The sequence below is a fragment of the Poromitra crassiceps genome (genome assembly GCF_964638095.1).
Source record: "Poromitra crassiceps genome assembly, chromosome: 3".
NCBI lineage: Eukaryota > Metazoa > Chordata > Actinopteri > Beryciformes > Melamphaidae > Poromitra > Poromitra crassiceps.
Window position 1 is genome coordinate 69,327,541 of NC_139625.1, and position 15,418 is coordinate 69,342,958.

General features: G+C 40.5%; 1 pseudogene across 1 annotated transcript; it reads left to right on the plus strand.

Moving 5' to 3' along the window:
* The first annotated feature begins 4,413 nt into the window (after positions 1-4,413).
* Positions 4,414-5,103, plus strand: LOC310773244 (calaxin pseudogene; annotated as a pseudogene). Its single transcript has one exon. The product of its transcript is annotated as a calaxin pseudogene (transcript).
* Positions 5,104-15,418: the final 10,315 nt, after the last annotated feature.

The following is a 15,418-nucleotide window of genomic DNA, read 5'->3' on the forward strand; positions in this document are numbered from 1 at the left end:
CCCGCTAAACTGCGACGAGATTTGTTTGCTGAAATGTCAGACTGTTGAAAGCCCCCGCCTCTCACTGCTGCTGTTGCTGCGGGTGCATGAGCGAGCAGACTCTCCCGTTTGACTGGCCGAGAGAAAGTGCTTCCAAGTCGGACTGATAGCCGCGGAAATGTCAGACTGTACACAGAGAGCACTGGAGAAAGTGCTCCAGACAGCAAAACACACACACAGCGAGTCAACCCCCCCCCCCGCCCCCCCCGTTGCTTGTACACAGTGACGATATTACAGTAGCCGATGTGTTTAGACCAGCTTTGTCACGTTGTCACGTCGTAGTATAGCGTTATATTTTACATGTGCGCTATACTGCGATAAGATTTGTTTGCGGAAGGATGAAAGTGAGGCTCTCACTTTGATGCTGGGCGAGAGAGAGTGCGCTGTGCTGCTCACCCCCCCCCCCCAGTCCCCAGTCGCTAGTCGCTCTGCTGACAGGCAGAGGGGGAGAGAGAGAGAGAGAGAGAGATCGGCTCCCTACAAGCAGCAGAGTGAGTGAAAGAGAGAGAGAGAGATAGAGAGAGAGAGAGAGAGAGAGAGAGGGGGGGGGGGGGGGGGGATCTGCATGGGGAAAGTGGGAGAGAGATATGATGCTGCTGCTAAGTGCACTGAGTTGTGAGGAGCCGAAAGGGTACAGGGGGAGTAGGGGAGTAACTATCTTGAAATCCCATAGTCTTTGGGGACAACCTGACGTCAGGTTGTACCAAATATCCCATTAATTTGAGAAAAGAAAAAAAAGCAGCGTTCGACCCTTAGAGGGCGCTTATGCCAGGTATGCTGCTGAAAAATGATACAAATGGTAAAATGGCAACAGTTTGGTGTCAAATGTGGAAATTCTGACCAGAATTCTTCACACATCACCCCCAAAGTCATATATATTGGTTAAAAGCTGAAAAAAAGTGTTTTGGGGGTTAGTTACACTAGTTACACTAAGTCTGGTTCTCTACCATCTGAGCTAACCAGCCTGTTATTTGGTAGAGCCATACTAGAGGTCTGTAGAGTCAGAGACTAAGTATCTCTCCAAATACTTATAGTTTTAAAGGTATATTCCATCCAAATACTACTTCATGTCCAAGTACTTACAGAGGTATGTTTCAGCCAAATACTACTTATGTCTAAGTACTTGTAAGTACTTGGACAGAAAGTAGTATTTGGGTGGAATATACCTTTAAACTATAATACTTGGTCTCCGGCTCTACATTCGATAGTATGGCTCTAACAAGCAACAGGCTGGTTAGCTCAGATGGTAGAGAACCAGACTTACAATTTAACAATCTTGGGGTTCAGGGAATCTCACCTGGAGGGAGTGTTTATTTGATAAGGATATCTTTCACTTTATATTAGGGTGCAAAAAGAGTAACAAATGGACAGGTAATGATTCAGTACTCATAAACTACAGAGTATGATGCACCACTTTACAATAGGGTACACAAAAAGAGTAACTAATGGACAGGTAATAATTAAGTAATGATTCAGTATTCATAAACTACTGAGTGTGATGCACCACTTTACAATAGGGTACACAAAAAGACTAACTAATAGACAGATAATAATTAAGTAATGATTCAGTATTCATAAACTACTGAGTATGATGCATCACTTTACAATAGGGTACACAAAAAGAGTAACTAATGGACAGGTAATAATTAAGTAATTAAGTAATGAATAACTAACAATTAAATATATACTCCCAAACTGACCATTGACTAACCATTAACTAATGAGTAATTACTCTACTAAGGAAGTAACAACTAATCATGAACTAATGATTAACTACTATACTCACAATGTGACCTTAACTAATGATGAACTAATGATTAACTAATACATTCACGCACTGACATTTTGGAATCATTAAGTAATGATTAACTACTCTATTCACGCACTGACATTTTGGAATCATTAAGTAATGATTAACTACTCTATTCACGAGCTGACATTTAGTAATCATTAGGTAATGATTAACTACTCTACTCAGGAAAATAGATACTAATCATTAACTAATGACTACCTACTCATTAACTATGATTAACTAGTGATTGACTAATGCCAAATTTTTCATTAGCTGCTTTTCATTAACTGGCTATTAGTTAATGGTTAGTTTACTAGTAACTACTATAGTATTTGTGTACGTTATTGTAAAGTGTTACCTAAAAATGTATAACCTGACATCACTGATAACATCACAATTCAGTCTATGACATCACTGATGATGTCCCGGCTGCGTTTACATGGACCATTTATTCCCCTTTTCATTCGGAATTAATGTTCAATCCTATTAAAAGTTATCATGTAAACATCTGAAAAAACTTAAATCCGAATGAAAATGGCCAATCCGAATGAAAATTCAATCCGATGTAAGTGGCCGGTTGATTCCGTTTTTTATTCCGAATGAAACCATTTTGCGTTCATGTATACACTTTTTAGGAATTAAGTTCATTCCGGTCTTTCTGCGCATGCTCGCTCCCTTTTTCATCCACTGCTGTCTGGCCTTGCGAGTGGGAAAAGGCAATGGACTGAGGTACAGCGGTTTTCTACTGCCTCCCTTCTCCTCCTCAGCAGACGCAGAATAAGCAGTAGCATATTACTGTCGTGCTGCTGCTTAACACAAACGATCAAAATGAAACAGAAAAGTGCGGTGATAACGTTTTCTTCCATGTTGTTGCTGTTTCTAGCTCGTCGCTCGCACCGGTAAATCGCTGTCCGTTCTCAAGAAGAGCTATTCAGTTGGTTCATGAAATCGCTGGGCTGCGTGTCCTCCAGTGTTGCTCCTGGCCAATCCCGGCGCCACAGGGCGTGGTTATTGCTTATCCTATGTGGGGTTAGAAATCACGCAGCGCTGAGAACTCTGCTGAGTGTTTACTTCTGGTAAACGTAATGACGTTAACATCCTGTTTACGTTTATCCAATCAGAAGCCTTCCCAGCCCCAAACCTTACGATGACTCAAAAACATCAGATTAAAGTTTCTTTCATGTAACCACCTTTTCGGAATTAAGATTTTACATGTAAACTCGCAGGAAAAAACTTTACTTCTGAATGATTTCATTCGGAAGTTTTAATTCTGAATTAAAAGTCATCATGTAAACGTAGCCAATGTCTCAGTCGATGACATCAGGTTACACTGTCTATGACATCATGAATGTCACAATAGCTCGAGTGACATCACTGATGACATCGTCTTCTGTGGTGTTTTATGTAGCATTAACGTCTCCTTCTGGATTTATCCATCCACTGTTTCCCTACATTCGGTTCTTGAGTCACTCCCTCTCCAACCCCGAGTTCCTTTCACCTGACATCATCATTGAATGTTCGACACTGACGATGTCATAGAAATTGTGACATCACATCCTTCCCTGCAGAGGTAGGACTGGTGCAACTCGAGATCTCAACATTACCAATTATGTATTAAGTGATATCATCAGTAATTGATGTCATCACTGATGATCTCATGTCATTAGTGATGATGTAGCCAGTGATGTCACTCAACTAACTACAATCCTACTTCTTATGACATCACTCATGACATCACTTTTCAGTATATGTAATCACTGATGATGTCACTATATATGACTCCATTAGTGGGTATGACATCAGTTATTTATGACATCACTGAAAACATCACAATTCAGTCTTTGACGTCATTATGCTGCATTCGTTTATGGTAGGAGCTGGCAAGTGGCAAGTGAGAAACGCGTCATCTCCGACCTACGTGCGTTCGAGCTTCAGGCTTCATCTCGCAAAACCATGGACGCTAATAGCCATTAGCTGTCTAAGCTAACAGCTAATAACAACATTAACGTTTAGTTATATGAGTTTAACCAACTATTGTATTGGTATGCTGATTGGTCTGAAAGCTTACTATTATGACGCGGTGGGAGCTACTGGGGGTTGAGAAATCATACCCAAGTTTGCGGGTAGGAACTCCGAGTTATAGTGGCGTTTTATTTGATTTTTGCTAGTAGCAACTGGCAACTTGCCACATCCCACTTATAAACGAACGCGGCATTAGTCGGTATTGCATCATCAGTGATCTATGACATCACTGATGACATCACAATTGCATCTACACTGATGTCACGTCTGCTATGCCATCCCTGATTATGTCACAGTGTCTATGACATTGGTGGATATGACATCATCAGTCACCACTGTCCACCACTCGACGATTGTGGGGCATGATATCAGTTGCTATAACATCATCAGGATGGTGCATTTTCATTTGTTTGTGTGGGTCGTCAATCATCACTGATGATGTCACTGTTTAGTCACAGATGTCAATGACCTAAGGATTTATTATGACATCATCATCAGTGATCATAAATCCTTCCCTGCTGAGGTTATAAGTAGGACCGACACGTGATGTCAGCCATCCCATGTTTGAAAATGAGATTGATGAGAAAGAAGCGGCTTTGCACAAGGCTCGCATGGAACGTAATCACTTCAATAAAACAGAGACTGAGTGTTTAAAACGACTGTTCAACGCGGTCCTGGGGGGGCAGACTGTGGATGGGGAAGTCGTGCGTACCCTGGACGGAGACAAGTTCAAGAAAATCCTGCACAACACCTTCGGCATGACTGACGATATGATGATGGACAGAGTGTTCACTGCATTTGATGTAGACCATGACAGGTTTATCAGTGTGAAAGAGTGGATTGCTGGCCTCTCGATTTTTCTTCGTGGGACGTTGGATGAAAAAATAAAATACTGTTTTAATGTATACGACTTGAAAGGCGGAGGCTACATCGGCAGAGACGAGATTTTCTACATGCTTAAGGACAGTGTGATCAGTCAGGAGGACTCTGATGATGAGGAGTCCGTCAAAGACTTGGTGGATATCACACTCAAGATGATGGACCACGATCACGATGGCAGTCTCTCTTATTCAGACTTTGAGAAGGCAGTGAGAGAGGATACCCTCCTGCTCGAAGCTTTTGGGAAATGCCTCCCTGATGCCAAGACCATACTGATATTTGAGGAGCATGCATTTTGGGATCCCCTTGTCCCTTTACACAAGAGGCGTGCACAGTGCGAAACCAGCACACCGGCTATCATGGGCCCATGAACGAAGGGTTTTTGTTTTGCTGCATTGGCCCTTTACTGCGCAATGACCGTATTAGGGTCTTCAAACTAACCAATTATGTCTATGACTACTTGTGATAGTAATATGTACTATCGCAGTGCCCGTTCACTCACTGTTGGACTTTTAGGGGGTTGTGGGTAGTGTAGTGTTGGAGCAGGGATAGTGTAGTGAAGTACCAATTCACCCATTGGGTAGTACTGCCGCAAAGTGTCACAAAGTACTGCACAATTGCACAACCCTACAACCCAGTGCACTGCCTGTTCACTCAATCACTGTGTGTTAGCATTTTAAGGGGTTGTGGGTAGTATAGTCCTGGAGCAGGGAGGGCGTAGTGTAGTGCCAGAACCTGTTCACCTGTCAGAATCCGCTTTATTGGACAAGTATGTGCAAATACAAGGGATTGGAGTTTGCGTTGCTCACAATGTACTCACACACAAAAAAAGGTATGCACTGGACAAAACAAAGGATACATTTAAGCATTTACAACATTAACTACTACAGAATATACAATAATAATTGTGGTGTAAAGTGTCTTTGAATATCTATATGAAACAAATGTATGTAGTACATATACATTTCTTTCATAATATGTGTGGTGGCCTGGAGAAGCCCTTCACATGGTGAAAATTTGACATTTTCATCTTTTGTTATTTCCATATTATAAACTCTCCCCTATACATGACTTTGTGAATGACTGAGATAGCTCTCTCAGATCAAAAGTTAAGAGTGTTTTAATCTGTTATTTGTCATGTGTCTAAAAGTAAAACGTGAGAAAAATGGGTTTAAACATTCCACAACATAATATTTTCTACTGTGGCATTCCACCGAAACCATAAAAATAAAGACTCCCTTTTGTTTTATGAAAATAATTATTCGCCATGAAAGTAACCAAATCACTCAATAATCACTCAATCACTCAAATCTAAAAATACCTGCAGAACTCATTTTCAACCGTTGGCTCATTACCACCAACAATATGTAGCAGCGACATATGAAGGGTTCTCCCAGGCTGCCATACTGTACACATACTACGGGTATGTATAGTACAGTAGTATAAATAAAGGTGGGAGGTGGGGTAATTATATAGGTGCTTAACAGGGATATTTCTGTCCCGGGTTTTGAGTGTACAAACTGGTAAAGTGACAAAGTAAATGGTTCCAGTGTTCAGCGATGTGTTCAAGTGACTGGATTAAGTGTTCATTAGTGATGGCCTGTGTGAAGACTGTGTTTGTGCCTGGTAGTTTTGGTGTAAAGTGCTCTATAGCTCCTGCCAGAGGGCGGTATAGTTCAAACAGATCATGGCCAGGCTGAGATGGGTCAGTGCGTGGTGATCTTTCCTGCCCGTTTCTTGACTCTGGAGGAGTATATAAATCATAGATGGAGAGCAGATTGGCACAGATGATTTTCTCTACGTCTCTATGTTGGCCGCCCACTTTAGGTCCTCGGAGATTATGGATCCCTGGAACTTATAGGATTCCACCGTAGACACAGTGCTGTTGGATATGGTGAGGGGGGCAGTGCTGGGGCACTCCTCCTGAAGTCCACTGTCATCTCCACAGTTTTGAGTTTCTTCAGCTCCGGTTGTTCTGACCGCACCAGAGAACCAGCTGTTCAACCCACCGTCTGTATGCAGACTCGTCACCGTCTCGGATGAGACCGATGACCGTTGTGTCGTCTGCAAACTTGAGGAGTTTGACACAGGGGAGGGGTCCCCTGTGGCAGTGCTGATTGAGCCTGTGCTGGATGTGATTTTCCCAGCAGCCTCAGCTGCTGCATCCTGTCTCTATGAGGAAGTCTCTGATCCACTGACAGGGGGGCAAAGCTTGAGAGCGCTGTATGGGAATCTGTCTCTCTCTCGCTCTCTGCTCTGTCACTGGTGCTGAACACATACAGCCTGAAAGTGAAACAGAGGCAGATCTTCCCGCTCTGTAAGTAAAGCTATAGGACAGTTTTACTGCGATGCCATTGTTTAAGATAAGTAGGCCTAACAAACGTGTGAAGCCAGGTGCAGCTGCAGCAGCACTACCTTTTACCAAGCTTTCAGATACCTGCTTCATTTTAACATCTCCTGATCGCTTAGAGCCGTGTCAAGTTAGCTGAGACTATGAATGCATTTCCTGCTGCTACTCCTTCCTATTAAAATCGTTTACTGACAAACTATGGGAAGGCATTTATTATGAAAGAACTTGTAGGAAATGCAATGTTTATCCACCATTTCAACCATGAGGCTATGATTACAATACAATGTAGTAAAATAAAGTTTTGAAGATGTGGTGGTGGATTGTGTCAAGTAGCCTACATAATGATAATACAGTAGCTCAGGGTAATGTCCGGCCTCCAGGCCCTTAACTTTCTCACAACATATTTGAATAGATCTGCTGTAAGAGGTCCAGAGATGTCAGGGTGACGGAACCTAGTCATTTAGTCCTGTGATAGCGGATGTTTTAGGTGCTGGGATGGTAGTGGAGCATTTAAAGCAGGAGGGGACATTACACAGCTCCAGTGATCAGTTGAAGATCTCTGTGTTAAGTTGCAGGACAGCTGATCAGCACAGGCGTTCAGGTAGGAGGAAAACACTCCATCCGACATTGCAACATCAGTGCTTAAATAGTGACATCATCATCGATGACATCACTTACGCACAGAGCAATTGTGATGTCATCGATGATGATGTCATAAGTGTTGTCACTCCAGCAATTGTGATGTCATCGGTGATTATGTCATCAGTGTTGTCACTCGCGCAATTGTGATGTCATCAGTGATGTCGGCCCTTAGTGGTCACTCCGTCAAAACTTGCCGCGTCAAAGTCATGCAGCCAAATCTCACTCAGTCACATACCCCTGGAGGTGATGGGAGCAGTGGCGTGCACACCTTGCAATTCAAAACAAACTTTGGACTTTTATTGTGAGGCCTGCATTTCGGGACTAATGACATCACTGATGATGTCACAATGAGTGCTTATGACTATAATTATTATACTGTATATACAGTGCTATAAACAGATTATTCAATATTATGCCAGGAGGCTCGTCTGTTAGATTATGTCATCCATCATCTAGCTGCCTGGCAAAAATATTGCCAGGCAGCTGGCAGCTAGCTGGCTGCCAGCCACTATTATGCCAGGCAGCAATTTGTGACAGACTGATGGTGAGTGATGTCACTCCAACAATTGTGGTGTCGTCAGTGACAGTGAATGAGTGATGTCAGTGATGTCACTCGAGCATTTTGTGAGTCAGTCAGCTTCCGACCTACAGACAGACCCAGATGTAGGCCGGCAGTCAGCTAGCTGCCTGGCCAAAAGAATAGAGGTAAGACTTTGTAAGCCCAGCCCATCATGTCTACTGTATATCACATTATAAACAGAATCATGTCTATATCACATTATAAACATGTCTATATCACATTATAAACCTCATAATCATGTCTATATCGCATTATAAACATCAGAATGATGTCTACAGTATATTGCATTATAAACTTCAGAATCATGTCTATATCGCATTATAAACATCAGAATCATGTCTATATCACATTATAAACATCAGAATCATGTCTATATCACATTATAAACATCAGAATCATATATATCACATTATAAACATCAGAATCATGTCTATATCACATTATAAACATCAGAATCATGTCTATATCACATTATAAACTTCAGAATCATGTCTATATCACATTATAAACATCAGAATCATGTCTATATCGCATTATAAACATCAGAATCATATATATCACATTATAAACATCAGAATCATGTCTATATCACATTATAAACCTCATAATCATGTCTATATCGCATTATAAACATCAGAATGATGTCTACAGTATATTGCATTATAAACTTCAGAATCATGTCTATATCGCATTATAAACATCAGAATCATGTCTATATCACATTATAAACATCAGAATCATGTCTATATCACATTATAAACATCAGAATCATATATATCACATTATAAACATCAGAATCATGTCTATATCACATTATAAACTTCAGAATCATGTCTATATCACATTATAAACATCAGAATCATATATATCACATTATAAACATCAGAATCATGTCTATATCACATTATAAACCTCATAATCATGTCTATATCGCATTATAAACATCAGAATGATGTCTATATCACATTATAAACATCAGAATCATATATATCACATTATAAACATCAGAATCATGTCTATATCACATTATAAGCATCAGAATCATGTCTATATCACATTATAAACATCAGAATCATGTCTATATCACATTATAAACATCAGAATCATGTCTATATCACATTATAAGCATCAGAATCATGTCTATATCACATTATAAACATCAGAATCATATATATCACATTATAAACATCAGAATCATGTCTATATCACATTATAAGCATCAGAATCATGTCTATATCACATTATAAACTTCAGAATCATGTCTATATCACATTATAAACATCAGAATCATGTCTATATCACATTATAAACATCAGAATCATATATATCACATTATAAACATCAGAATCATATATATCACATTATAAACATCAGAATCATGTCTATATTGCATTATAAACATCAGAATCATGTCTATATCACATTATAAACATCAGAATCATGTCTATATCACATTATAAACATCAGAATCATGTCTATATCACATTATAAACATCAGAATCATATATATCACATTATAAACATCAGAATCATGTCTATATCACATTATAAACTTCAGAATCATGTCTATATCGCATTATAAACATCAGAATCATATATATCACATTATAAACATCAGAATCATGTCTATATCACATTATAAACATCAGAATCATGTCTATATCACATTATAAACATCAGAATCATATATATCACATTATAAACATCAGAATCATGTCTATATCACATTATAAACTTCAGAATCATGTCTATATCGCATTATAAACATCAGAATCATATATATCACATTATAAACATCAGAATCATGTCTATATCACATTATAAACATCAGAATCATGTCTATATCACATTATAAACATCAGAATCATATATATCACATTATAAACATCAGAATCATGTCTATATCACATTATAAACTTCAGAATCATGTCTATATCACATTATAAACATCAGAATCATGTCTATATCACATTATAAACATCAGAATCATGTCTATATCACATTATAAACATCAGAATCATATATATCACATTATAAACATCAGAATCAGAATCAGTTTTATTGGCCAAGTATGTACACATACAAGCAATTTGCTTTGCTCTCATACAGTAGTACTCACAAAAAAAGAAAGAAAGGTATGCAAGAAAGTGTATGCACAAGTTAAAAACAGGCAGGGCGAAAGGGTACAAGAAATTAGCCAAATTTACAGTAACTACTACTGTATGTGTGGTGTAAGTGTGTGGAAGAATGTACATGTACATTAAATGTGTAAATAAGCCACACCCACACAGGATTGTAAATGAAGGCTTATACAGATACGTCTCCAGATAATGGTTACAAGCCGCTCAACGTGAAAAATTAAACGTTGCCTCATCCCAGTCAGAGGGGAAGCCGACAGTGACAGAGATGCTGCCTTTTTGACTATAACTTCAAATGAAGACGTCAACCACGGTGAGCACTTTTTAATAACAGGACCTTGTAAATTATGTTAATGTTGCTCATTCAGTCAGGAACTCACGTCATAGAATATTGAGTGGCATATCCATTTCATGTCATGCAAACAACTGAGTTGGAAAATGTGCGTTGTGCAGATTAGAATGTCATTCGTATACGAGGGATCAGTGTTGGTAAACAACAACTTTATAATGGGACCCTATGGAGCCAGCCTTGAGTGTCTCGCACTAGCAGGCTGTGCTTTTGACTAAATTCACTTCATTTTACAAACTGCGACAGTTCACACAACTTTAACACGACATACATATTATACATCAGACCCTTGAGGGACTTCTGCTCTCACACAGAATGCTATGTTTGTTTGGGACAACTCATACTACCGGTAGTTAACTGCTGCGGTTCCGGGTGGCATATCCGGGTGTCGTGATGTCAGGCTGATTCATCCTATACTGACTGAGACTGCAGCGGTTATGCCACTTTCTAAATGCTTTTAGGTTATTGGTAGATAGGCCTATCTATAATGAGTGCTCTGTTTTGGGAACGTCCAATTACGCACAGACAATATCAACATGCTCTCACATTATTATGGCACCACATCGCGCAAACGGTATATTAAATTGGATGAGAGAGGGGAATCTGATTGGTTGTGTAGATCTAAGGTCCTGACCAGACCACGCCAGTGAATAATTATGCTACTTAATCCAGCCCATTTCACTCTTGCATCCCCGCAAATGGGCAGATGCAGAAGAACAACGACTTGGACACGCCTCTAAGTGCACTAACGCTAATTGCCCAGCACAGCGCTGCACCAAAATTTGCATATTTAGTATCAAATCATATAATATCATATCATATATGGACATTACCCCCCCCCCCCTCTCTCTCTCTCTCTCTCACACACACACACATTAAAATGATGGCTCTCCCAGCTGACCACCCCTATCCCCTGTAAACACACATAAACACTAATTTCCTCACAGCCATTAAAAATGTGGGATATTATTCAAACAAACATAATATGTGCACGTGTGTGTGTGTGTGTGTGTGTGTGTGTGTGTGTGTGTGTGTGTGTGTGTCTGTGTGTGTGTGTGGGTGCACATGCACACACACACACACACACACACACCTTGAAGGCCAGTGGGTCAGTTTAACTGCCCAAAGGATAATGAGAAATCAACGCTGAAACAAATCATCGCTGCTCACACCCTGCTAGCCTCATTATGGATGTGTGTGTGTGTTTGTGTGTGTGTGTGTGTGTGTGTGTGTGTGTGTGTGTGTGTGTGTGTGTGTGTGTGTGTGTGTGTGTGTGTGTGTGACAGTGTGAGATGCATGTTAATGATATGGCGACCTTGGGTTGTTCAGGATGAGCTCACACTGGATGTGATAATAGCACTGTAGGCTATCGAGGACCCACTCAACAGCAAACCATGTATGTGTGTGTGTGTGTGTGTGTGTGTGTGTGTGTGTGTGTGTGAGTGTGAGTGTGTGTGCGAGTTAGTTAGTGTGTTAGAGAAGTGGATTTGTGATGGAATTAAGGTTATGGGCCCTACAGTATTTTTTACGATCATATGGTCTAAGCGTAGGGCACAAGTATGTTTGGGGATAGTTACATGATGTAGTGTGTTTGGGGCTGGTTACATGATGTAGTGTGTTTGGGGCTAGTTACATGATGTAGTGTGTTTGGGGCTAGTTACCTGATGTAGTGTGTTTGGGGCTAGTTACATGATGTAGTGTGTTTGGGGCTAGTTACCTGATGTAGTGTGTTTGGGGCTAGTTACATGATGTAGTGTGTTTGGGGCTAGTTACATGATGTAGTGTGTTTGGGGCTAGTTACATGATGTAGTGTGTTTGGGGCTAGTTACATGATGTAGTGTGTAGTGTGTTTGGGGCTAGTTACATGACGTAGTGTGTTTGGGGCTAGTTACATGACGTAGTGTGTTTGGGGCTAGTTACATGATGTAGTGTGTTTGGGGCTAGTTACATGATGTAGTGTGTTTGGGGCTAGTTACATGATGTAGTGTGTTTGGGGCTAGTTACATGACATAGTGTGTTTGGGGCTAGTTACATGATGTAGTGTGTTTGGGGCTAGTTACATGACATAGTGTGTTTGGGGCTAGTTACCTGATGTAGTGTGTTTGGGGCTAGTTACATGACATAGTGTGTTTGGGGCTAGTTACATGACGTAGTGTGTTTGGGGCTAGTTACATAACATAGTGTGTTTGGGGCTAGTTACATGATGTAGTGTGTTTGGGGCTAGTTACATGATGTAGTGTGTTTGGGGCTAGTTACATGATGTAGTGTGTTTGCGGCTAGTTACATGATGTAGTGTGTTTGGGGCTAGTTACATGATGTAGTGTGTTTGGGGCTAGTTACATGACGTAGTGTGTTTGGGGCTAGTTACATGATGTAGTGTGTTTGGGGCTAGTTACCTGATGTAGTGTGTTTGGGGCTAGTTACATGACATAGTGTGTTTGGGGCTAGTTACATGATGTAGTGTGTTTGGGGCTAGTTACATGACATAGTGTGGTTGGGGCTAGTTACATGATGTAGTGTGTTTGGGGCTAGTTACATGATGTAGTGTGTTTGGGGCTAGTTACATGATGTAGTGTATTTGGGGCTAGTTACATGATGTAGTGTGTTTGGGGCTAGTTACATGATGTAGTGTGTTTGGGGCTAGTTACATGATGTAGTGTGTTTGGGGCTAGTTACATGACGTAGTGTGTTTGGGGCTAGTTACATGATGTAGTGTGTTTGGGGCTAGTTACATGACGTAGTGTGTTTGGGGCTAGTTGCATGATGTAGTGTGTTTGGGGCTAGTTACATGATGTAGTGTGTTTGGGGCTAGTTGCATGATGTAGTGTGTTTGGGGCTAGTTACATGACATAACAACAGAGCCCCTGATTATCTTAACAATCACTTTCAGAGGAGTGGAGATACACACTCCCACACAACACTAGAGCCAGTACTGCTGACTTACGTCTACCTGGCTTTAAAACAAACTTAGGTAAGTGCTCTTTTAAATTTATCAGGGCTAAAAATTGGAACATGTCGCCCCTCCACTTAAAGTGTACAAGTAGCCAAGGTGTTTTCAAGAAGAAGGTCAAATTGTGGCTTCTTGAACAAGTCCATGTCTAAGCTCTGATGTACAGCTTCTTCTGTGTATTTTGATGTGTATGTTTCTCATCTCTCATTGCATAATTCATACTGTATTGAATGCATCTGTTAATTATTTCATGTTTATATTGTTGTTGTTGTTTTTTATATTTACCTGTTTTAGACCAAGGACCACAATGGAAATAAGTCTTGACTTTATTGTGCTTTATCCTTGATGTTATTCTTTGAGATCCGTGTCTGTACTTTGTTTAGTACATTGTATTTCAATTTGTAACCGTCAAATAAAATAAAATAAAATCATAGTGTGTTTGGGGCTAGTTACATCAATCCATCAATGGGCCATAGGCTCAATCACCATTGTGTTAACTCAGTTTGTGATAGAGAGTGATTAAACACTCATTTATTTACATGAAAATCTTTGAGATAAGTTTAACTTTAATATAACTTACAGTCATGCCAACATTGTCTTTGCTTTCCATTCTGAAATCCCCCTGCAGTGCCGCTGTATGCAGTCAATTCAACAGTACAACCAGCGCCGGGCACTCAGGGTACAATGTGTGGTGAATACAATACTAGGCAGGTTAAACGCACTGCTCTGCAGCCACTTCTGGTGGATGAAAACAGACCTGCATCTCCAAGGTGAAGTGCTGCTGCAACCCCATGGTGATGTCGTGACAATGCTGGAGGTGAATTAGGCCAAAGGATTCCTGGCCGCATCTGTAGAGCAATTCAACCTCTTAATAAACAGTATAGACATATCATTAGTTTCTCTAAAGCAGGGTTTTTTAAAGTCTGACACTGTGGGCCTCCACTCAGACAAAGCATGGGAAAAGGTGCCCCCCTCGCTCAATTCCTGGATGCCTATATGATTATGTTATGTGATCCCATAGACACTCAACAATTGTACCAAGATTGCCTGATATTGTTGTTTAACACACTTCAGACTACGCCAAATACATCAATAAAATGTCTATCTGAAGGCATTCATTAGTTTCGTTCTGATTCTGGCAAAGTGGGAAAAACAGTAAAATTCCACGAAACTACTGTACCGTATCTCTGAACTATCCCTCCCTTCCCACTGAAATTGCCTGTACTGTAGCTCCCTGTGGAGGCCTGTCTCCCACTTTGAAAGGCCCTGCTCTAAAACAATGCCTCTCTCTCTCTCTCTCTCTCTCTCTCTCTCTCTCTCTCTCTCTCTCTCTCTCTCTCTCTCTCTCTCTCTCTCTCTCTCTCTCTCTCTCTCTCTCTCTCTCTCTCTCTCTCTCTCTCTACCTCGTTAATAGAAATAATAATTGCTCATTGGTCTAATCCCAGCATTCCACTGGGATTACTGGTTTCAATTTGGCGAGGTTTGCTAATCCTGCCTCTCTGGGAGATTGTGTGAAATAATGAGATATGAAATGAGCCATTATAGCATAATTATTTAAGTCTCGTATGGGCCCATGATAAGGTATGGTATGTGTGTTTGTGTGCTTAATGAGATAAATGAATCCATAGCACAGCCAACACAATATCGTAATTGGTGAAGTCTCTTAACGGATGGGTC